The 26,454-nt window shown below is 35.6% G+C and overlaps 1 protein-coding gene across 49 annotated transcripts in view; it reads right to left on the bottom strand.

The window, feature by feature from the left end:
- The window catches only part of GTDC1 (glycosyltransferase like domain containing 1), a 423,749-nt gene that overhangs the window by 319,584 nt on the left and 77,711 nt on the right, over positions 1-26,454 (bottom strand). For 38 of the 49 annotated variants that reach the window (XR_011428195.1, XR_011428194.1, XR_011428191.1 and 35 more), the window contains one exon: positions 3,828-3,891. The gene's annotated coding sequence lies outside the window, so the exon portion shown is untranslated. Of the gene's footprint in view, positions 1-3,827; positions 3,892-5,733; positions 5,788-26,454 lie in introns of those variants that run through there. The other 11 variants (XM_070240831.1, XM_070240805.1, XM_023622544.2 and 8 more) reach the window with 2 other exon arrangements.

The following is a 26,454-nucleotide window of genomic DNA, read 5'->3' on the forward strand; positions in this document are numbered from 1 at the left end:
ATACCGAATGAAAGAGCTTTTTGTCTGTATTATCTTTAACCACCAATTCTAATATTATCAGACCTTGGCACAGAGGATTCAAGACAGACATTCATGCACTTAACTGGACCAAGAGAAAAGAAGACAATTTCACTGGCATTCCTTCTCAAAAATGTCATAATTCTCATCTTAAAATGTTGACCTAAAGATTTAATTAATATAACTTAACAGGCCTCCCAACCAGATTCATTGTAGCTGCTCTGCAGAAAAAGCCACTTAAACACAAGTTTAAAAAAAAAAAAACAGCACTGGGGGAATGAGGAATCATAGCATTTATTACATGTGCATTATACACACAAAGCAATTTGAGTATTTGTTTGTTTTGTTAAAGTAATGAGCCAATATGTTGCTGAACCTGCCTTGAGAAGGAGAGAAAATAGCAGGTGAGTTTATTTAATGCATACTTTTGATATACCTGTTCTACGAATCCTTTTAATGATTTTAAAGCATTTTCTAAATTAAAAATAAATCTGTAAAAAAAAATGTTAGATTGCACAAGTTTATCTTAATGTATCCATAACACATATATTTTCCAATATATATGGCATATAAAAATGTTTCACATTAATAATTCTGACACGAACCATTGTTTACTTTCTTTTCAGTCACATTTGTTACACTGCTACAAAAATACATCAGTTTTTCCTCCCAAAGTGATTTTCTTATTGCCAAAAATCATTGACAATTTTTAAAATAACAATCAGTCAAAATAATATCAATCTCCTCCTAAGAAAACATATTCTGCTTATTTAACTATTCTTATCTTGATTGAACAACACTAATTTTTAAAATAGATCACTAGAAAGTAAATTATTTGTTTTTGCTTAATACAACAGAAAACACATTTACATTTTGAGGAATATTCTACAAAATTTCATACAATGCTTGCTCATAGTGAAAATCTAGTCTCCTGCTCAAATCATCACTTAAAAACATAATGCTACATTTTCACACCCTTTGTAACAGTAGGTCACCAATAGTAGGTCTCTATAATTTAGAGATAATTGAGAAAGTTAAAAATACTTCTGTGTTTTACCTTGTATTTTAATTTCAAAGGAAAAAATTTTAAATGCACATCCTTATATTTAATGAAAGTTCGCTTGGCTTATCTATCAATACTTATCAGACATTCTAAAAATGAGTATTCAATTTGTAAAAGATATGAACTGACCCTGAGTTTTAGACAAAAATAGAAAACAATGACAGGATTTTTGGTCTCAACAAGAGATATCTTGGCATAAAAATCCATATAATACAAGCAAATATCACTCAAGAGTTTCCATTCAAATAATAAGCTGTGAAGCAAGACAAGATTCCAACCAATCAAAAATACTATGTCAACATGTCCAAAGTTAGCAATATTCAGAAGCGTTTTCTGAAAAGAGTGGCAAAAATGCAACTGTGAAGGAAATCTTTAAGAGAGCAGGAAAAGGCAAATTTAGCACAAGCTTCTATAGAAACAATGCCATTTACTATATGTGGAAATTGTAAGGAGAATGATGTTTCTATTTAAGAAAAAATATTTTTTCATGATGGTGGTCTACATCAAGAAAGAGGAAGACGAGGAAAAGAAAAGGTGTAAGGAGGAAAGACTAAGGCTGCTTGCCTTCCTCCGGTGATGCTGGGAGGGTAGACCCTCTGCCTTATGAAAACCACTGCCAGAACCAAGCTACACAAAACATTTTGGCTGCCAGCCTAGAACAGTGCCAGGCGGTTTTTTATTTTTGTGCTAGACTCCCTCAATTGAGACAGTGTGGGATTGTCACTTTGATGCACACAGAGAACAAAGAATAACGTAGTACTGAGGAGGGGAGTTTTTTGTCCCTTTAAAGTTAGGTTAGCACTTTGTTTGCTTTGACAGGTCTTGAAAAGACCCAAGAAATAAAAGTTATGCTGAAGAATGGATCAATTGCCTAAAGAAATTAGTGTAAGTACACTGTTGTCGACAGTTTAAAAACCATGTGAGAGATTAACATTTTAAAAAATCAGACTTCAAAGGGATCCAAGTCATATACTTACCTGTTTAAGAGGCCAGAGACCAAGAAGTACATGACTCACGATCACATAATCTTATTTAAAATCTGATGGTGTGACGGAAGGCCATAAAGTCTGGCTAAAAAGAACTAATATAACTGTTATAATTTTTAGGTCACTATTTAGAGGCAACTGTGTCAGCTACTATTCTGACCTTGATTTCTCCAAAATTAATCTTATTACAAGACTATAACATTAGAATATGAATATTTTATGCCTTTACAGAGAAAAAGGTCATAAACGATCAAAAATGTTTAAAGGATTAAACCACAAATCATCTAGAAAGTTGCCACAGACACAAACAGGAAAACCGTCTCCTCTATCCTATTCAATTCTGTACTAGAAGCAAAGCTAACACAAACGAGAAAGTCAAGTGTGTGCTGCTGTAAGCTTCAACTAAATATTCTACCTGAATCTGGTGACTAAAAACACCAATAAGCCATTAGCTCCTAGAGGTATGACCTTTTCTCTCTAATGCACAAGATAAGTAAAGGTAGCGGTCCATTTTCTACAAACCAAATGAAAAGAAAGAATGAACTGTGACAAGCCCAGATCTCATGCTGGCACATTTTACACCAAGCTCAGCATCATCTAGAAGCAGTATGCTTCTCCCTGCCAATCAGGGGGGAAAAACGTTGTGAAACTAATACAGCGTTGATGAATAGCACTAAAGGTCTAGTAGTCCCTTCCTCCTGCACATCTCTCCTGAATCAGCTGTTAAAAGAAGACCAACGGCTGTTACAGAAATAGCAAGAACTAAAGCACTTGCCTCAGATGTTACACATGGAGGCATGGAGCATTTACCACCTGAGCCTATCTAATTTCCCACAAAACGATCCCCTGCCCAGTTTTGTTCATGACCACAGATTCTGATAGCAAGTCACGATCAGTGTTGGGAAAGGCGGTGGGGGAAGCAGAATGTGGGGAACAAACCAAGTGAGAACAGTGGCCAAACTTCAAACAATATACATTTCTCTTATTATTCAAATTAGTGCCCGTGCACAATACTTTGAGACGACAAAACCTGTGGTAAAGGTTTCAGGTACAATGATTTCCTCTGGGTGGCAAGGCTAAGTCTGCCACGTAATCAAAGAAAGCATTATTTTGCTCCTCACTGTTCTCCTTTCACATTTCCTTTCTTTCCTCTAGCATATACTGCTGATGCCATTACCGCGTGGGACACTGATAGTTGTAGGCGAGGCATTCATGTATTGCCAAAGTAGTCCAGAGAATGATGCCTGGCTGGCTTTAGTTCAACAAGGAGTATAAGGCAAAACCAGGAAGCAAAAAGAATGAAAGGTGTGGAAGAAGCTGGGCAATAGCCTGCTTTTTCTATTTATTAATGATGCAGACGAAATGGGGGAAAATCTAGAAAAAGCAGCCAAGCCAACTGAATTACAAAGAAAGATTAAAGGAGTTACATGTGTATAACTTGGCCGACAACCAAGGAGCAATATGAGAGCTGTCCACAACTCTCCAAAGTATATACATAAAATGAAGAGTGGGAAATTTTTATCTACCATAGAAGTGTGTATATGAAGTAATAATGAGATAAAATAAAAATAAAGAAATCTGACTTCAAGCAGCAAAAGAAGTAATCTGGTAAAACTTAAGAAAGCCTGCTTCCTTCTCTTTAGAAATATTTATCATCTTACTGACCCACACTGCAGTAAGGAGTAGATGATAAAAAATGACCACATACTGCCAGAGAACTGCATGGAAGGAGAAATAAAAATGAAGTCCCATTTGCTCACCTGATGATCCAGATATACTGATGACCCTCTTTACATATGTCCAATGTGGCTAATGCAGAGGTACCTGTGAGATCATGAAAAACAAAGTTATCTTCAAAATAAACCCAGCCTGAATTCTGAATCCTGACAAGAGTTGACTTGAATGACCCAGTAGTCTGATTCTTGGATATTCCAAGACGGGAAAAGAATCTCCAAGAACAGAAATGTTCTGAGTCTTAACTAATACGAGTTTTTTTCAGTCTTTCCAAGGATTTCCCAAATCAACTATAACTCAAAAAATAGTAACAATAATAATAATGATTCAGATTAGAGGTCCTTAACCTTGGTTCATGGATGGCCTTCAGGAGTCTATACACTCCTGGATGACATATGTAGAATTTGTGGGGCTTTGTAAACGGCTATCTCTCTGGGGAGAAGGTCAATAGTTTGCTAGATTTGCAAAAAGGTCTAAAATCCAAAACACTGTCAAGAACCTCTGAGAAGGTTAGTCTAAAATCTCAGAGGCAGGTTGGAATGTATATGGATAATCAGTCCAGGTTTGGGGTTTTCCCTCCAGGGAAACAATAAAGGTACACAGACACTTGTAGATCTGGGGTAAACATCTTAAGAACACTACTTTCTGAGAGAGCATTACATCAAGTTTAAACTGTTATTTAACGTACAGTCCTATGTTCTCTGCAAGTCATGCGCAGCAAAGAGAATAAGATAATACCACATACCCAAGGGTGGATATTGTGACTTTCCTGTTCTGTATTTATTAAAGTCAAAATCCTTAAATATATTGATACTGACAGGGTCAAAACTAACATAGAAACTCATCCAAAAAGGATCCTATAAGACAAGCAACAAAGAGGAGCTACCAAAGGAATAAGAAATGTGGCTCCCAAACAGATTACATAGCACAAAATCAGAAGATTAGCCAAACACATTTCTTAAAAGAATTATTTTAAACAGTAATCACGGAGTGCGAATAACCTATATCAGAAAAAAACCAGGTTGGAGAACCTTCCAGGCACCAACTTTGAACAAGATGGGAAAGCATTCACAGTCACGTTGATGATCCTGATGTCACCAAAAAATAATAAGAATAAAAAATAAGAGAAAGGCTGAAAAGACATAAATCAAGTAGAAGGAGAAAAAAAAAACCTGTTAAGATGGCCCATTTCAAATAATGATCATGTAGTATTCTCTCAAAAATTTATTTATTTAGACATTCACCTCTAAGCACGTACCAGGCACTGCATTCAGTGCTGGGAATTCAGCAATGAACAAGACAAAACTTGCCCTGCTGGAGCTTAACTTGGGGAAGGGGAGGAAGGATGCAAGGAGACAAGCATATCAGCGACATCATTTCAATTTGTGATACACGATATGAAAGAAATAAACAAGAGGATGTGACCGAGGCACTGGAAAGTGGCCTACTTCTAACTAGTACATCACAGAGATGTTCATCCAATTCTCAAAGTTAGCCAGGATCTTAGAGAATTAAGACAGGAAAAGGACTATAGGGACAGCTAGTCAGACCTCTTCATTTCAGAGATGAGGACAGGAGAGCTATTCTGGAAGACAAAGGATCACAACCTCATTATCTCAGAGAATCAAAACACACACGCCTAGACTGAGTTATGATTTTATGATATATACTTTGTCTTAAGAGGAGGAGAAGGCTGAGAACAAGTGACTGAACAGCATTTCTGAATATTTTAAAATACTGGCTGAGGACACTGTGTACTTTGTATCCTTAATATTTAACAAAGAACCACATTCTATACAAATTCTTGGCAAATTTCATTCAATTAAAAGAATTCTGTTTTGTGTTTCTACAGACAAATCTGATCAATTTCTGCTGTTAAAGAAAGGCAGGGTAGGGATGGGGAGGAACATGGTAGCCAGCTTCAACCTTCACCTCGTGGAATTCACACCTTTGTGTAGTCCCCTCTCTCACTGTATCAGGGTTGGTCTGAAAGAAAAACAGAATGCAATGGAAGTGAGGTATCTGACTTCTGAGGCTAGGTCCTAAAAGATACTACAGCTAACTCACTTGCTCTGGGTGAAGCCAGTTGCCATGTCATGAGGACACACAAACAGCCTGACAGAGCAGCCCACCTGGCCTCTTGCCAAATAGCTAGAATCAACTTAGCCTTATATGTCAGCCATCCTTTAAGTGGATGGCCCAGGCAAGTCCAACCTTCAGATGACTGTTGCCCTAGGTGATCCTGACTGCAACTCATGGGAGATCAAGAGCCAGAACCACCCAGCCTGCACTCTAACGCCTTTCTAGCATGCACTATAACTTCCTGCATGATAGGGCCTGGAAACTTAAAAACTAGATTTCCCAGAAGCTCTTGCATCATGCTTCCACAGGGGACCCACGTTCAACTAACTAGACAAATCCATGCAAGACTTAGAAAGCAGAGTGAGCAAATCAAGGTGGTGACCACCTACAATGAGATCAAATCTCATAGCGAAGGCATTTTGTTCTTCTGAGACAATCACAGAAATATTCTACTAAATGATCCATGGTATCATAGGTTCCAAGTAGCAAGCAACAGTGGATATTCTACTAGAACAGTATAACTGAGTGCTTCTCTTGGTTTGTGTTGTTCCTAGCTTATTTAACAGTCAAGTCTGATTTCTTGGCACTTCTGGAAATTAAGTAGTGTGTAACATACCCCTTTTTGCTTAAACTAGCTAGCTGTCTGCATCTAAACTAGCTGTTGCCTGTAAAAGAACCCACTCTATCATACAAAATTCTCATATCTCAACACTCACTCCTTTTTCGTAATTGATCCTCTTCTGTTCCAATACTCATTCCTCTATCTGTGCACTAAATCCTATTCATTCATGCCTTTTCTAAGGCATTCTATCAGTTTTCTCCTTTTTCTCTACCTTCAATCTTTTCCTCTGCACTGATGCCTTCTCCTTCATCAATAACACACTTCCTTCAACCCTACCAAATATCCCTGTCATGCTTTATAAAACAATAAAATAGGCTCATTGTCTTCACTTCAACTTCCACTCAACACTCAAATTACCACAACTTGGCCTCCTTAGCCATCACCCTACTGAAACAGCCACTGTTAAGGTTGGGAATAACCAAACAATTACCTATTTTCCTTCCTCACTCTGCTAGACTGTGGCATTTGGCATTCCCACCCATCCTGCCTCTTTAAAATTCCCTTGCAGGGTTACTCTCCAAAATACATAAAGAACTCAACAACAAGAAAAACAATCTGATCAAAAGATGGGCAGAGGACATGAAGAGACATTTATCCAAAGAAGATATACAGATGGCCAACAAGCACATGAAAAGATATTCAGGGGGCTGGCCTGGTGGTGCAGTGGTTAAGTTCACACGTTCTGCTTCGCCCAGGGTTTGCTGGTTCAGATCCTGGGTGTGGGCCTACAGATCACTTGTCAAACCATGCTGTGGCAGGTGTGCCACATATAAAGTAGAGGAAGATGGGCACAGATGTTAGCTCAGGGCCAGTCTTCCTCAGTAAAAAAAGAGGAGGATTGGCAGCAGATGTTACCTCAGGGCTAATCTTCCTCAAAAAAACAAAAAAAACGAAAAGATATTCAACATCACTATTAGGGAAATGCAAATCAAAACTACAATGAGATATCATCTTATACGTATCAGAATGGCCATAACTAACAAGACAAAAAAATAACAAATGTTTGAGATGATGTGGAGAAAAGGGAACCCTCATACACTGCTGGTGGGAATACAAACTGGTGCAACCACTATGGAAAACAGTATGCAGATTATCTCAAAAAATTAAAAACAGGAATACTATATGACCCAGTTATCCCACTACTGGATATCTATACAAAGAATTTGAAATCAATAATTCAAAGAGATTTATGCACCCCTATGTTCACTGCAGCATTATTCCCAATAGCCAAGACATGAAAGCAACCCAAGTGCCCTTCAACTGATGGATGAATGGATAAAGAAGATGTGGTGTATATATACAATGGAATATTACCTAGCCATAAAAAAGACAAAATCATCCCATTTGCAACAACATGGATAAAACTTGAGGGTATGATATTAAGCAAAATAAGCTTGACAGAGAAAGACAAACACTGCATGATTTCATTCATATGTTGAAGATAAACAAACACATGGATAAAGAGAACAGATTAGCAGTTACCAGAGGGGAAGGGGGTTTGGGAGTGGGCAAAAGGGGTTAAGAGGCACATATGTATGGTGATGGATAAAAATTAGACTATCGGTGGTGAGCAGGATGCAGTATATACAGAAACTGATAAATTATAATGTAACCTGAAATTACACAATGTTATCAACCATTATGACCTCAATAAAATAATTGAAAAATAAAAAAATAAAATTCCCTTGCATTGGTTTTGAAGGCATCTCTAGCCTACGGGTTTTCACTATTTTACCCCTGACTCCATTTCTAGGAATTCCCTAGGGCTTATCTTTAGGAATATTATGGTTTCATTCTGCCCCTGACTTCAAGACTTCAACTACCATCTATATATTTACTGATCACTCCCAAATCCAAATTTCTCCCCTACCTCTCTTTTCACACTACAAACTTAACATTTCTATCTGCCTATTAGATGCAGCTAGCTTTATCAATTGTTGCAAAATATCATAAAACCCTCCCTAACTCAAAAGGACAAATTTAAAAGTAGTTTGTACCCTATAACTGTGCAGTCCAATACTGTAAACACTAGCCACATGTGCTTACTGAGCACTTGAAATGTGCCTAGTCCAAATTGAGATGTGCTGTAAGTATACTCTGCACAATGGATTTCAAAGTCCTCATACAAAAATAGGAATGTAAAATATCTCAATAATTTTATATTGATTATATGCTGAAATAATAATTTAGATAGACTGGGTTAAATAAAATATATTAGCAAAATTAATTAAACTTATTTCTTTTCACTTCTTTAATGTGGCCACTAGAAAATTTAAAATTATTGCATCATAATTCTATTGAACAGTGCTGCTCTACACACACAAAAAGAACACCATAAAAAAAATGCATGTACTATTCTCAATCAACAAAGGAAGGAAAAAGAATTGATTTTGTTCTCTTATACTCAAGTCATCCTCACGTTCACAACTTATTATTTTATCTTGATCGCTTATAGACTCATTGTTTAAAAAGAAAAGGCTATGTCCTGTAATCAAGATTGATAGACATTCCCTAAAATACATACAAATATACTCAAAATTATAATGTCAAAAATACTAAATTATATCCCATAAAAGTCAAATATAATCATAACTATATCATAAAAATACAAATAGCTAACATTTGATATGTGCTATGCAACTATTTTATATAATTTAATCATCACATCTCTAAAGTAGGTAATATTGTTACGCTCCATTTAACAAAGTAAGAAACCTAAGGCAGAAAGAATTTAGGTAACTTGCCCAAGGTCATGTTCTTGGGCCTCAAACCCAGGTAATCTGGCTCCAGATACCGTACTACCTTTTGCTGACTCATAGAAGTAAAATTTAAAAGAACAAAACAGCCTCAGTTTTGGATGGTTCCCAGTATCCTTAAACTTATACACTCAAGAAACATCAGAAAAAGTCAAATCAAATAAACCCAAGTGTGAACATATAAACATAAAAGCTCACAGAAAATGAAAATTTAGAAGCAAAACTAGGTGAGTGGAGGTGAGTACAAAGATGAAATAAAGAAAGAAGAGACAAAGGAGTCTGCTCTGAGCCCAATATCTCCAAATGAGAATTCCTCAGGAAGAAGAAAACATTACTAAGTGGACATGAAGATGGTATGGGCCTCAGAAACACGGTATGCCCACTGAGGCAGCAGAGCAAAGTCAGGCCTTGACTGATAACCATGGAACCTTCCAAAGACTTGCGTGTAACTCTGCTTCACACAGTTGTGTGTGTGGGGGGTGGGGGATGAGGAGGAGTAGGGAATTAGTTATTGAACTAATTTCAATGGTTCAAAAAAACTTATAGAAAGAATTTATATCTGAATAAGGCCATACAGCCTAAATTTTTAAATGCAGTTTAGCATTTTTTAAAAAAATCTTCCAAAATACAAAGCTTACAATGTAAATATATAAATACATACATGGGCAAAAATAAATATGCTGATTAGATATGTATACATATCCCTAGAAGGATACATAAAAAGATGCTAACACTGGTTACATGTGTGCAAAGAAAGTGTTAGGGGACTAGGGCACAGGATGAAGAGATTTCACAGCCCTTGGTACTTTTTAAATTTGAACCAAGTGAACACAGTAACTATTGAAAAATTTATTTAAAATCCTGAAGTCCAAAAATAAAAATAAATAAAATGATGTTGAATAGGAAAAGGTATGGAAACATACTTATTCACACACATAAACCTGCACAGAGGAGTGCTTGATGGTGAAAGGGTTAGGGACTTCTGGCCTCAATGAAAGACTAGTATCCCACCTTCACACAACATCATCACGTGACCCTGCCACCTGTACCTCACTTTCCACCACCAGAGATACACAACAAACACGCATACACAGAGGTCATTTGAATTGCTAGACAATGCTACTCGAACATTCTCAGAGCCTACGTGCTTAAAAACATCTAAAAAAACAGAAAGAAGCTCTTGAAAAAGAAAAAAGGATTTTGGAAGCTAACAATATAGAAATATATTTCATATACTTTTTTAAAAAGTTGTTTAGGGGCCGGCCACATGGCCAAGTGGTTACGTTTGTGCGCTCCGCTGTGGCGGCCCAGGGTTTCGCCGGTTCGGATCCTGGGCGGAGACATGGTACCACTCATCAGGCCATGTTGAGGCAGCGTCCCATGTGCCACAACTAGCAGGACCTGAAGCTAGGATATACAACTATGTACCGGGGGGATTTGGGGAGATAAAGCAGGGGGAAAAAAAAAAGAACCTACACAACAGAAAAATATTTAAAAAAAAAAAAAGTTGTTTAAGGAGAAAAAAAGTCTGTTTGGAAGTCAGAGATTCCAAAAGACCAGTGATGCAAAACTCCCCCAAAGCTAGAAGTCTATTAACATTATTTGCTTAACACCTGCAAACCAGAATACCTATAGTCTGCAACCCAAGATAGCAACACTGAGTCCTCTTCTTTTGAAGGTGAGGGTGTTCTATGACTTGACTTGACTGGACAGCAAAGTGACCTAATCCTTCCCCCTTGGCCAAGAGAAAGTCTTCCCTCCCAAAGCTGGAAAGCTCTGAAGAGACTTGCCTTCCAGAATGATGAACCAAGCTTTTTCGGTCAGGGATATAGTAAGCCCTTTCCTTTAAACTTCTCACAAATCAGAACTTTTCACAAAATCTACTCCCAAAAAAGCTTATTTGCATTAATTTGCTTTGTGTTGCCATCATTCACTGTCTTCATTTTTAATTTAGTGGTATTTTTAGCCAAAGGAAATGAAATATAGTCAGTTTTTCTCAATCTGTCTCAGTTCTACTCTTCATCTTCTGGGACCAAATTCATGTGATCCTTTAACAACTATTTATTTCACACCAAACCAGATATCTCCCTAAAGCTTACCAATCTAGCCTCCAGGCATATTTCTTAAATAAAAGCAGTAGATCTTTGTAAACCTAAAATTTGCATACTAAAGGAACAAATCAACTATCAAAAGACCTAGTAGGATATAGCAGTTGCTCACCTCTGAGCAGAGTTTAAAATTCATTTCAATTTATTATTTTTTTAAAGAAACAGCTATCGACTTTTTCCCTTTGCAAAATACCATGTTTAATGGCCTAGTCAAATTAGAGGTGATAGTGTGAAGCAAGTGTTTTAAATTGCTAAATTCTAAACCTTTTAATAAAAGTACATCAGTCAGAAGTTTTAATAAGACTCAGCAGGACAGAGAAGAATTAACAGTCTGTAGGTATCAAAACGGGGTGATAGGCAATGATAACCTTAATCATTTGCATAGGGATTTATAATTTCATTGCTTAAAGGTTAATGAAATTATGTGGTATTTTGCCCACACTTATCCAGTAAATGATTTCATGCCTTGGTTTGTATATATTTACTGACTGAATCACATAACAGAAGAAATGACTGCTTTTACCAATTAACCTACCGCATTTTTACTTATGTGCTCCTGGGTCCATAACTATCATTATCTGTTCTAACCAGCAACTGAGTTGCCCAAAACAAAAACAAAAGGTTTCCAACAGTATCTCTGAAAAAAGGACAAACTCACAATCAGAACTCTAAATGGCCTACTCTGACTGCATGTTAGAATCACCCAGAAGGCTTAAAAAAAAAAAAAAAAACCTAATACTTAAAAAAGCCCCCCAATCAAAGATTCTGGGTTCATCAGTAACTCTTAGGGCCTCCCCTGGTGATATCTTCTGTCCAGTTAGGGTAGAGAAATCCTGCCATAGAGTACTGAGTCTCAAAGTGTGGCCCCTAGACCAGCAGCAGCAGCAGCAACAGCAGCTGGGAACTTGTTAGAAAGGCAAATTCTCAGGTCCCATCCCAGACATACAACACCAGGACCTCTAGGGTGGGACCAAAAATCTAAATTTTTGATGAGCCCTTCAGGTGATTCTGAGGTACATTAACATTTGAAAAACACTGCCTTACACTTGATCTTAGCCAAAAGGCAATGAAGCGATTGAAAAACATTGCTTTAAGTAAGAAAAACCTGGGTATCAATCATCTCCCCACCACTTACTGGCTGTATGACCCTTGGTCAGCTTTCTAAACTTCACTTTCCTCATGTGCAAGATAATAGTTAGCTAACAATTGTTAAATATATATTATGTGCCAGAGAATGTGCTAATAAGCACTATATATACAATTTAACCCTTTCAACAAGTTTACCAGGCACAGATTAATATCATTTACACCTAAAGATTATGGAACTCATCCAAGATTACAAAGCGAGTAAACAGAATCAGAATTTGAACTAGTCTTTCAAACTACAAAATCATTGCTCTTTCCGTATTACACAAAATATGCTTGCTGGTCTGCCCTCTATTCCCTTCCTCCTTCCTTCCCTCCTTCCTTCTTTCCTTTCTTCCAATCCTCCCTCCTGTCTTCCCTCCCTCTTTCCTTCCCTCCTATTTGTCTCTGCCTTTTCTCACTTTCTTGGGGAGGAAGCTTATTTTCCTATCATAAAGCCAGAGATTAACTAGCAGGTATAGTATTTACTGAGTGACTACAAAGTACCTGACAATCTGCCATATGCCAGAAAGGAAAGGATTAACATTTTTTAAATTTAAAAATCATAGTAATGAAGTTACAAGCTAGAGACATTCGATTTGCAAAATATAGAGATACACATGATTTAGTTCTAAACTGGTGAGTCAAAAACAGAAGTAATTCAGGGGTTCATGAGACTGGAGCTCAGAGACCAAGGCACGATGCCAGGAGGAAGTGTGGCTTATGCTGAAACAGTGAAAAGCCTGTCCTGCACAGGGGGAGAAACACAGTTAGAGAAGAGTAGACAACAAGGCAAAGTCAGCTAAAATAGGTCCAGAATGTGACTCAGAGTAAGAAGAATTTAACTTTACTACAGTTAAAAAAAACAAAATGTTTTTTTCACAGAATATTTTTGATGCACTGATAGTAAAAAGGTAAAGTTAAAATCAAATCACAGGTACTTATTCTAGAGAAAAAAATCAATCTAGGATTATACTGAAAAAAAATAAGCAGAAGAAGTCATTTCTATTACTAAAAGTGTTAAATATGATCCACTCTTTACTGTAGTGTTTCCATGGGCTATTCATAAGTATTACACAGTATTTTCACTCATTCACTAGTCTAACCAACACTGACTGATGGCAGTGAGTTAGGCACCAAGGACAAAAAGAGAAGCAAGATATTGACCCAGTGCACATGGAGTATTTATAGAAGAAAGAGACTGCCAAATGTTTTATGAAACATTTATCTAAAGTTATTAGGAATTCCGAAGCCCACTACAGATAGACCAATTCTTAGGAATGACTTTTGTGAAATTCCTGAAAGTCAAGAAGGTATAAGCTAACCAAAATGTCCCACAAATAACGTATAAGAGTACTTTGTTCATCTAGCATCATGAACCTCACTCACAGTGGAGCATCCCCAGTTCCATCCACATTTAGTCTTACTTATGGCTAAGAAAGGCAGGCAAACATACAATTTAGAGGTAAGCTTTTTAACATTCATATCATTCATTTCATTTTTCACTGAAGAACTAATGAATGACTATGCTCAGAAACCCACTGGAAGATTCTACCTATGTATCAATGAAGGAAACTGTGAGGCACAATGGGCTGACTGAATTCACTATCACCTCAAGTTTCCAGTTCTGTCAATGAGAGTCCAGTGCTGTATAACATATTCTTTAGTTCTACAGTAATCTGACAATTCCATAATGCCCATTTGTCTCTAAGAACCAATTTAATAAGCATGTATATCTACCACACTATGCTTAAATGATGACGGCCTAGGAGTATTTTTTCTCAGAATAAATGTGAACTGAATTTCTCCTGATATTAGAAATTATAGCATTTTACAAACTAAATACATTTAAGAATCAGTAATGGATCTTTAGTGAAGCTATTTATTAATAACTTATACAAATATAATCAAAGAACTGAATCTCAGAGTTAAAAACCTATTTGAAACATCACCTGGTAAAACACTAGCTTTTATCCCAAGTAGTATCCAGGACATGTATAGTGTTAAGATTAAAACAATGGTACAAAAAGATCTCCAAGCAACTTTGAGTAATAAATTTCTTTGGCCCCAACATATCCAATTCATCTACACCACTGTATTTTACTAAAATTCAATTACCCATCATCTCATTCTTTAATAATATAAACCGTATATGACAATGTGGTAGGACTAAACGTTGGTACTTGAGAGTAGTTCAATTTCAATACAAGTGGTTGGTATAAAATCATCTTTTAAAATATTCAGACCTTGCCATCCAGTGATCCACATGCACTTGGATCTATAAGCATTAAGGAATGTGTTTAGATTTACTGAAACCATACCTGCTGTCAAGAAACAAAAAAGTTGTGAAAGCTGATCAAACACAACTTTGCCTCAAGTATCATGTTAATGTTATCCACTAACGCTATTCTAAAAGTTAACAGTCAATGTAATCCGAAGGTTTCTCTTTATTTCTATATTTAAATCATCACAGGTTTGATCAAGCATGCAAATCCCTTTGGGCTCAGGGTTCCCATCAAAATGTCTTATAGGAACATTAAAAATTGAATGGGCATAAACAACTCCAAGGGTGCGGAGCTCATGACAGCATTGCTGTGATCTTTGTGTTTCATGTGCAAGACACTGGGGAAGTTTGCAAGGGAGCAAGAGCAACTAATTACTCTTTTGCTTGAGGGCAGGTGTGCTGATCTCTACAGGTGTCTCAGCAGCAGCATCCTGCCTACTGCCTTGCCTCTTGAAGACATTCACTGTAACGACTTGCTGAAGCCCTGCAAACATCTAATAGAATACCAAACTGTTGGGTTGATACCCAAAGAGGATACCAACGTTCTATGAGTACAGAAAGTGTTTCAAAGAAAATAGTTACTTTCTAAACAGGAAATAAAAAAGAAAACACTAACTAAATAACAATCTTATGTTGGTCCATCTTTTTTCATTCATGAACAATAGCGGCCAGTGCTGGGTATGCAATTTTAGAAGGACCAAAAAAAGATATGAGAAATTACCCACTACAGGAAATTAGAAAAAAAATCATCATCTGATGATAGGGAGGGCTATATAGCATTCACATGTGATGTCAATTACAGGATTAATATTCCTTAGGATCTTCCCCATAATACTCGGAAAGAAATAATACTTAATAACGAAGAGACACACAAACCAGAGACAAACAGCCCCTGCTCTGCTACTTGCTATCTGCATGATCTTGGGCAAGAAACTTAACCTTTCTGTGCTTCAATTTCCTCATCTAATTATAAACAAGACCCATCTTATCAGGTGTTTTAAAATGAGGAAGTGTCCTTTAACTTTTCAGTATGGGGTTGGTATACAGTAAGTGCTTAATAAATTATAATTAGCATCATGAAAATTTCCTAAATACATTAGTCTCTTGTTCTTAGTAGAGTATCAACCAAATTAAAAGCATCTGAAATTTGTTGTATGCTGCATCCATAAAATAAAAACTTATGGCCTGGCTTTTGAGCAATCAATCCATTAAAAAAAAACACACACAAACAAAACCTTCAATTAATTCTTTACTTTTTTAAAATAATCATTCATCTTGATGAAGAGATGTTATTTTTAATATGGAAATTTTGCGAAGAAGTTAGTCACCTTTTATAACAATAAAGTAAAGAAAGTTTTACTATTTCAAACTTCATCTACTTAGGAAAGAATCTCTTTCTGGTAACCTTAATTTTACCACGCAACGAATCTGTCAGAATAAGGAAATGCCTATAAGTGATAATATAAGATTTTACCAATTATTTTCATCAAAAAGTCCCTATGTACTGTTTTTCTTTAACCACATGGAGTTAAGATGGTATTTCAGGTCATCTTTAAATTAATCATCAATTATGTAACCAAAACCTCACGAGTCTTTAAAAAATTAATAAAAGCAAAAGTTAAAATTGTTTCACACTATTCTCAAAAGAACTAAAAAACGGGGGGGGGGGGAACTAAAGCAAAATGTGTACAAAATATAATATAAAAAAATAAAATACTATTTCCAAAATTGAAAATGATTAGACTCATGGGAATGATAAGAATATAATTGCTTGAAGTAATATCCCTCCCACTCTCAGACTATTTCATCAGAGGCTCACTTCTTCAAATCTGGACAATGCAATAACTTTTCTTTTCTTTCTTCCTTTAATTCCTTCTTCCTCTTGTCCATCCTCCAGTTTTCAATGGCATCTCAATCATCATGAATGTTAAGAACTGACCTGCTATACTTTCTTTAACATAGACCTAGTTACGTCACTCCCCTACCCAAAGATCTATTCTATTGGGGGAGACAGGCACATAGATAATTAAATAGGTGTCTGTGTGTGCACACAGACGTGCATGCACACATGTACACACCAAGTACTTAGGATAAACAAGAGATCAATTCATTTTGCCAACAATAAGTCAAGGAAGGCTTTATACAACTGATGACAGCTGGGTGAGATAATGCCTACAAAACAAATTCAAATCTCCAGGCCATCGGCATCCACCAAGCCTCAATCTACAATTTTCCAGCTGAATCCCACACTCTCCTCACATGGACCTAGATGTCCTTATTCTCTAAACTTAGCTAACACTCTGCTGTCACCTGGCCTCTGACAGTGCCTCTGCCTTGAATTCCTTTTTCATCTTCCCCATCTTAAAAGTTTTAAAAATGTGATACCCTTATACCCAGGCACTCCAGTTCTGCTTATTTTTCTGATACAATTAAATCAAGGAATCAAAAAGGCTTTGAACTTTGCAATAGCAAGCAGGAAGACAATGGAGTAATTCCTTCAAACTTCTGAAGAAAAGTGAACTCCAATTTAAAATTTAATTATTCAGGTAAAATATCAATCTAGTGAGAAAACTGAATAAAGATATTTTTCTCTCACATACCCTTTCTCAGGAAATGACTACAGGATATATACTGTACCATAAAAATGTAGGAATAAGACAAGAAAAAGGAAAACAATTTGAGATTCAGGAGGATAGAAAAGGAGTTCCTAGTTTAACAGCAATGGAAAATCGCAGGAAAAGAGCAGATCTAAAAATGCAAGTCTCCTGGAAGAATATAGTCAAGAAAAACATTGAAACAAGTTACCCAATGAGATTCACTTTATGGAAAATTATACTAAGAAGCTCCTAGAAGATACAGGAAGAAATAGTAAGGGGGACTAAGAAACGAGACAAACGAAAAAACAAGGCGTTACTAACTTCATGATAAACAAAAAGTCAGGAGGACTCTTTTCAGAGTTCATGACAATACTCAGTTATAAATAATATCTGCATAGTAAAATAATGCATTACTAAAAGTAAATTATCCAAAAGTTGTAATTTAACAATATTGGGAATATGCAGAGAAGAGATGGCAGTGTAATGAAGAAAAATCCTCAGACCATAATATATAAAGTCAACAAACAATGTAAAATGAATCAAAAGTAATATGTATATACACAATTTAGCTATATAGAGATATATAATAGCTAGAAGAAGCGGATGAAGGTTTAAAAACAGTTGCCTCTAGAAGAGACTGGAAAGACTGGGTAAGGAATCACTGTATTTTCTAATAGGCCTTTTACAACAATTAAAATATTAGACAAGGTGAATATATGACTGACAAAATATGAATTAATTTTAAACAATCAGTCATGTTCACAAGGATGTTTTCAATGATGCTTTTTATAATAGCAAAAACCAGAAACAATCTAAATGTTCATTAATAGGTGACTGGTTAAATAAGTTACATTATATCTACACAGTAGTTCAATGACTATGTAGTCATTTAAAATGAAGTTGTAGAAAAATATTTAATGATATGGAGAAATGTTGATATTATAAAATGAAAATGACATGTCAATCCCAAAACAACTTTATTCTACATAGGAAAAAATTCCTTTGCCTGTACCTAATTATACTAAATACCTATGTTTATATAGTGAGTATCAGAAATGGCAGAAATAGGATAAGTATAAAAGAAAAAACGGTTTGATTATTACTTTCTTTTAATAAATAAAAATATTGTAAGAGTCAGAAAACTTGGTTTCTAATGTTAGCAGTCAGTAACAAACTGCGAATTAGGGCTAAGTCATTTAGGAAAAAAAAGAAAAGATATAGCTGAAGAACAAAAAAATGAAATGCCTATGAAAATATTAACGGTAATTTTAGAATTTTTCTTTTTTTCTCACTGTTTCTCTGGGTTTCCAAATTTTCAAGTAAATAGTAACTTTGTATGTGAAAAAAATAGAAATTTTAATGCAATTCATCACTCTATTTAAATAGTGTCACCTCATGAAGACTTCCCTGACATCTAAGCCAGAATGAGTTTTTCCCTCCCCATTGTACTTTGTATGTGCCACCATTAGAACATTAGTGCAATCTCCTTTCTAATACAGGTAATTGTTTATGTCTGTTCCCACATTTGATTTAACTTGCTGAAGAGAGGACCACATATAAGCCATCACAGTATATAGGCTGAATGGAATATGCCTGGGCTTCTGAAGACAATTCTCCAAAATGAGGAAATCCTAAAAATGGTCTGAGCATTACTTTAAAAACAAAAAAGAGAGTATTGACTGAGTAATTTGGAGAATAATAATAATCATATAAAATATAAGTTCTCAGGTTGGCTGCTCTTATCACATTGCTGTTTAGTCCCAACTCACATATACTGTCTCTCAAATTGACTTCTGGCACATTTTTTCTTTTGTCTGAAGGCTTCAGTGAGGCAGTGTTTAAATGTAGATCTAGAGGACTTCTTAATAGATCACATTTACCACTCCAAAATGCCAGTTACTTACGGATTTGGTTAGTAGCACACTTACCCAAAGTATTACTTCAAATAAATTAAAATTAGGATTATTTGTCTTTATGTGAGTATAGGATTTCCAAATTAAGCAGAAATTTAAATATGTTTGGTGGAGCGAATGTGAAAAAACATTTCACAATGGTTGGCTTTTATTTAGAACTAGTTTCAAAATGACAAATAAATGAAGCAGCACAAATTCTAGAAACAGAATTTTTCTGGGCAAAACCAGAAAACTCCACTATTTCTAATATGCAAAGGATTCTTAACTCTTTCCTTTCCTATATAAAGGAGTCAACATTCAATATTTAATAAAAAAGTCATAAGAGGATTCTAATATTTCATCTTGGTGGAGCTATTTTCTCCATGAGATCAACCACTACTTTTCAGCATGCTTTTAGAATAGACTATGTGTGAGTAAGTGGAGTCACAAAGAACAGAATGTTATGAAGTAAAGAGCTATTTTATCCACCCTCCCCATCCTATCCCCAGAGGTCTGAGCAGAAGGGCATAAGGACAAGGCAAACGGCCTTTTAAAAGCGCAAGGTTAAAGTACCTATTGAGTGACAACTGTGGAATAAGGAAGAAATTAAATTCAAATAACAACAATAAGATCTGTAGATTTTTATTTCTTAAATTGTTTTTCAACTTTTAAAAACAAACAAATAAGAAAGTAACAGTTTAACTACAAAAGGATTAAGGATAACTTGCTTTACAAAATAATGTGCCATGAATTGATTTTATATATTAAGTTACAGGCAATATAGATTTAAGTTATTACAGAAAGGAGACAAGGCACAAAAACTTAAAACCAAAAATGTTAGGTACAGTACCAACTGAACTTAATTTGAGCATCTCAAAAATTTTAAGATAATAAAACATACAGTCATTTTACAAAAAAATCAACTTACCATCAATTTTTCAAGAACATACCTTCTGCACTAGGCAAAACACACTACTAAGAATTCTAGAAAATGCAAACCACTTTACAATACAGAAAGCAGATCAGCAGTTGCCTGGGTGCAGAGATGGAGGGGCTGACTTCAAGAGGGCACAAGAGAACCTTCTGGGGTGAGAGGAATGTTCCGAATCATAATTGTGGTTGTAGTTACACAGCCGTATGCTTTTGTCAAAACTCATCACAGTGCCCACTTAAAATGGGTATAGCTTATTGAAAGTAAATTATACGTGAACAAAACTGATATAAAAAAATACACTCATAACAGCTGATCATGGCTGACAATCATCCAATTACCTAAATACTTTCATTGTAAATTTATTGTGTTTCTGACATACAAGGTTAAAGATCCCATGAGTAAAAACTAGCTGAGCGATAGCATTAGTTTACAGTCACCAGTCATAATAACTTTTTACTGAGCTCAAGGCACTGCCACCCACACTGTGCTTACCACATATTAATTTGTATTACTGGTTAGTTTTTTTTTTTCTCCTCAATTACTTTTTAGGCACAAAAATGTGCCATCTATTTATTAGCATCCTCCAAGATCTAACTCAATTCATTTCACAAACTTAAGTGTTTATACACTGATTTACATCATGAAACACCTCAGACAATTATCATTTCTTCTCTAATACTAAAAAAAAAAACAGTTTTTGAAAAAATATAAGAACAGCTATCTTGATTTCTCATCCAAGACATTGTTATTTTAGAAAATAGATATTTTTCCATAGTCATATTTAAACAATTATTTCATATTTGAAAAAGTAAAATTCTTTAATAGGTATTAAGTAGCCATATGAACTTACAAAACATACTACTGTATAAAAGCATAGTTTTTTTAAAAGCGAAAATATTACAATTTTATTTCTTTCCACTGTGACACTATTTCCACTGCATACAAATTTTACTGACATTATTACCAATAATGTATCTATTTTTAAAAATAACATGACATTATCTCACACTTAATAATAGAAATTGGTTTAAGATAACTTGCCTCAGAAATCTTAACAAAAAACACTTAGCTTACTAATTATTATTTTAAAAATTAATTACACAGAAATCAAGACAGTGTGGTACTGGCGAAAGAACAGACAAATAGATCAAAGGAACAGAATAGAGAGCCCAGAAATAGACCTACACAAATATAGTCAACTGATATTTGACAAAGGAACAAAGGCAATTCAATGAAGGGTAGTTTTTTCAACAGATGGTGATGGAACAAATGGACATCAAAATGCAAAACCTTGAATCTAGACATAGAACTTACACTCTTCACAAAAAACAACTCAAAATAGAAAACGCAAAACTATAAAACACCTAGAAGATAATATACAAGAAAATTTAGATGACTTTGGTTTGGACATGACTTTTTAGATAAAATGCCAAAGGCACAATCCAGATTAAAAATAAAGTTGATAAATTGGACTTCATTAAAATTAAAAACTTCTGCTCTGCAAAAGACATTGTCAAGAAAATAAGAAGATAACCCACAGACTGGGAGAAAATACTTGCAAAAGACACATCTGATAGGGGCCAGCCCAGTGGCGCAATGGTTAAGTTCACACCTTCCGATCAGGTGGCCTGAGGTTCGCCGGTTGGGATCCTGCGTGCAGACCTACACACCGCTTGTCAAGCCATGCTGTGGCAGGTGTCTCACATATAAACTAGAGGAAGATGGTCATGGATGTTAGCTCAGGGCCAGTCTTCCCCAGCAAAAAAGAGGAGGATTGGCAGCAGATATTAGCTCAGGTTCTAATCTTCCTCAAAAAAAAAAAAAAAAAAATCTGACAAAGGACACATCTAAAATATACAAGGAACTCTTAAAACTTAACAATAAGGAAACAAATTTAAAAATGAGAGAAAGATCTGAACAGATTCCTCACCAAAGATGATAAACAGATGGCAAATAAGTATATGGAAATGCTCAATATCATATGTCATAAGGGAATTGTAAATTAAAACAACAATGAAATACCAATATACATCTATTAGAATGGCTAAAATTCAAAACACTGACAATGCCAAATACTGAAGAGGATATGGAGTAACAGGAACTCTCACTCATTTCTAGTGGGACTGCAAAATGGTACAGCCACTTTGGAAAACAGTTTGGCAGATTCTTACAAAACTAAAACTAAACATACTCTTACCATACAATCCAGCAGTCATGCTCCTTGGTATTTATTTAAATGAATTGAAAACTTACATCCACACAAAAACCTGCACACAAATGTTTACAGTGGCTTTGTTCAGAATTGCCAAAACTTGGAAGCAGCCAAGGTGTCCTTCAAAAGATGACTGGATAAACTGTAGTACCTCATACAATGGAATACTATTCAGCACTAAAAACCAATGAGCTATCAAGCCACAAAAAGACATAGAAGAACCTTAAACGCATATTGCTAAGTGAAAGAAGTCAACATGAAAAGGCTATATACTGTATGATTCCACCTAAATGACATTCTGCAAAAGGAAAAATTATGGAGACAGTAAAAAGATTAGTGGTTGCAACGAGTTCTATGGGAGAGAGGGCAGGGGAGAAGAATAGGTGAATCACAGGGGATTTTTAGGGCAGGGAAACTATTCTGTATGATACTCTAAGGGTGGATACACATCATTCATTATACATTTGTCAAAACCAGTAAAATGTCTAACACAAAGAGTAAACCCTAACTACTAAAGACTTTCCTTAACAATGATGTGTCAGTGTTGGTTCATCAATTGTAACAAATGTACCACTCTGGTGGGGATTTGACAGTGGTAGAGTTTGGGCAGTGGGGACCCTCTGTACTTTCCACTTAATTTTGCTGTGAACTTAAAACTGCTTTAAACATTAAAGTCTTTTTTTCTTTTTCTGGTGAGGAAGATTGTCCCTGATCTAACATCTGTTGACAATCTTGCTCTTTTTGTACATGGGATGCCAACACAGCATGGCTTGATGAGCAGTGTGTAGGTCTGTACTTGGAATCCGAATCTGCAAGCCCTGGGCCACCGAGGCACAGTGCACAAACTTAACCACTATGCCCCTGGGCCGGGCCTCTGAAGTCTTAATTTTTCAAATTAATTACATATGAAAGTTCTTTCCAAAATAAAGTCCAGATCTTGTGTGTGCAGTTTAATATGGAAATGTAACACAATGGCTTTCCTGCTCATATAACCAAAAGGATTCACCTTTTCTTTAAAACTTGTCAGGTCCTTTCAAACGTATCTTTCTCCAAGAGAAGTTTATGGTTTGTGCTCTTATGAGAAATTCAACAAGCTTCCCATACTGAGGAGCAGTTCTCATTGTCAAAATGTTAAGTTTTACAATGACAGCTTCACTTTTACAATGACGGTTTCAAAAGATTATGTTCTGAACACCAATAAAGAAACTCATGCACCAAGCAGCTAGCATTCACCAATGTGTGTCAACTCTAAGGTTTTACCATGCTATATACAATTGATATCCTCCTTCAATCTCTTGATATTTATTGCCTTTCTCTCCCAATATATGAAAAAAATTCATGCTTAAAGGCCTCTCAATACAAAAAAGAAGTATAAGGAGTTAACAGTCTAAAAGTACCACATTAAATATTAAGCAAGTTTAATTTAAACATCCAATTTTGTAAAAAAAATTAAAATTTAATATCAAGATCTTTTACCCTTGGCTTCTTAATATTTTCACAAAGAAACCACTCAAAATTCTTGACCATGATATTTTTAAAATCTGACTAAGAGCTGGATCATTTAGGAAACAACAAAATTAATGGGGAGGGGGTAAAAGAACAATAAAAGTCAACAACATGATTTTAAGTTTGAGGAATAGTATAGTCTTAAACTCTTCATAGATAGGGGAATTGAGGTGATCTAGAAAAAGAGAAGCCAAGAGTTAAAAGTATACAAAAAGCTATCATCTAGACTAGGTGATTAGGGGCAAAATATGTTAAATTACAAGAAGATTTTAGGTTAAGACATTAAAACCACTTTGATGATAGATTTTTATTAAGTTGAAATTAGCTTTCAAAAGAGTCAAGTCAACATTTCTTAGTAGCTATATATGTGATCCACTCTGACAGTTCCCTGCCTCCAACGGACTCACAGTCTGAATGAGGCAACACAATGGACACAAGAGAAATCAATTATAGTCAGAAATGATAAATGACTAGTTGGGAGGAGCATGGTAAATAAAAATCACAGTTGACTGAGACATCTGTAGCCTTAAAAATTCAGGAGAACAAAGTTTCCATTAAATGAGATAGTAAAGGGACCATATTTTACAAGGAAGATAATTTCACTTTGGCTGTGAATTTTGAGGTCTTATTAGTTTCTGGTAAACAGCTGGAGCTCAGGAGAAGCCAATGCCAAACTGTTAATCTAAAAATCATTAGAATATGAGATGATGGATGATAACTAAACTTTTTTGTGGTAATTATTTCATAATATATCTAAGTCAAGTCATTATGCTGTACACCTTAAACTTCTCCAGTGCTGCTGTCGTTTACATCTCAATAAAACTGAGAGAAGAAAACAAAGCAAGAAAATCTTTAGAATAGAGGTGAAGATTAAACACAAAGGATTAGATGAAGTCACTCAAAAAGAAAAAACTACACTAGAGAAAATGCAGTGAAAACTGGGCTTTGGAAAAGTTCCTAATTTAAGGGTAGGTAGCTAAAGAGTGAGGGAGGGCAGAGAGAGAGGAGACAGGAGGAAGAGGGAGCACACAAGAGAGCCAGCAGAGACAGTAAAAAAAAAACGAAGAAACATGACAGTAGGAAGACACTGTTACCCCAGGCTCTACTCCAGAAACAAACTGAAAAAAAAAACACTAAAGGAACAAAAAATATTGAATACCTCATCGTCAATGAAACAAAGACACAGCCACAACCACAAACCACAAACTATATTAAAAAGAGAGAGAGAGAGAGAGAAAATCCGCCAAATTATGTGATATCTGGAATCAAAATGAGGAGTAATGCTGAGAGCAAACCACACCCGCTCAGATCTCAGGCAGATTTCCCTAAAGTTGGAAGAGTTCTAAAGCCCATTCAAGGAAACTCTTACTAGAGTAACGATGTGTATGCATCTACCTAGGAGAGAACAAGAAAAGTTTCTCCAGAAAATCATGTCTACACCACAGAAGAACAGAGGAAATACCAACAAGACGTTTTTATTGTCAGTGATCTAGCTTCCTGGCTCACAGAGACTGCCAAATGGGGTGAAAGAGAAGGGAAGCAGCTATCACCAAACCACTACACAGAGTCCTATGACTCACAGGACCTCAAAGTCACAGTGACCTTTACAGCACTGCAAACCAAGGTGAGACATGTCCCCAGAGCAAAGAAAATATCTTGGGTGAAGGAGTGTTTAAGACAAAAAACCCAAATGGAAGTGCAAACTGACACCATTTATCCCCTCTCCCTACAACTCAATACTCGCATCTGACCTCATACTTCTTTCAGGCAATACTTGTTCTTAATGGAATTGAACCCATTCAAAAATGAGTAAGAACCAGAAAGGAATCAGCATAGAATGTAGGCAGAACCACTGAGGATTAAGGTGGAGGGAGACAGGAAAACGGCAGATGAAGAAAAGATACTGTCTTAGGAAACAAAGGAGGAACTCACAAATAATTTTCCACAGTCTTAAATTACAGAAAATATGAACTACTTCAAAGTAAAAGGGCTCAAAGAAAAGTATGAGATATCTAAGAAGAGAGGAGACAACTAAAAGAGATGAAAAAGCAAACTGGCACGCTAAAGAAAAAGCTGGAGACTGGGAGAAAAAAATAGACAGATTGAAGCCACAAAAGAAGAAAAACAAAAAAAACAGTACACTCGGTACTGAAACAGTCAGGGAAAGAGAGCACAGGCATGAGAAAAGCACACAAAATGAAAAATTTTTTTAAATATATATGAGATGATCAATATAAAAGGTAAAAGCAATCCAGCCAATACACATTGGACAATCTAGCAAAAGAAAACAAGAGAACAGGAGAACAAATAGAACAGGAAAAAAACACATAAACTATAATAGAAGAAAACTTCTTGGGAGGGAAAAATGAAACTCTTAAAAAAGAAAATATTCCAGAAAAACTAGATTCAAAACAACTAATACTAAGACATATTCTTATGGGGTTATAGAATTTAAGAGAGAAAGAGAAAATAAATATAAATTCCGTATGTATATCGGCAGAAAAATCAAGACTGGCCTTAGACTTTTCTACAGCA

Source organism: Equus caballus, chromosome 18 (assembly GCF_041296265.1).
Source record: "Equus caballus isolate H_3958 breed thoroughbred chromosome 18, TB-T2T, whole genome shotgun sequence".
NCBI lineage: Eukaryota > Metazoa > Chordata > Mammalia > Perissodactyla > Equidae > Equus > Equus caballus.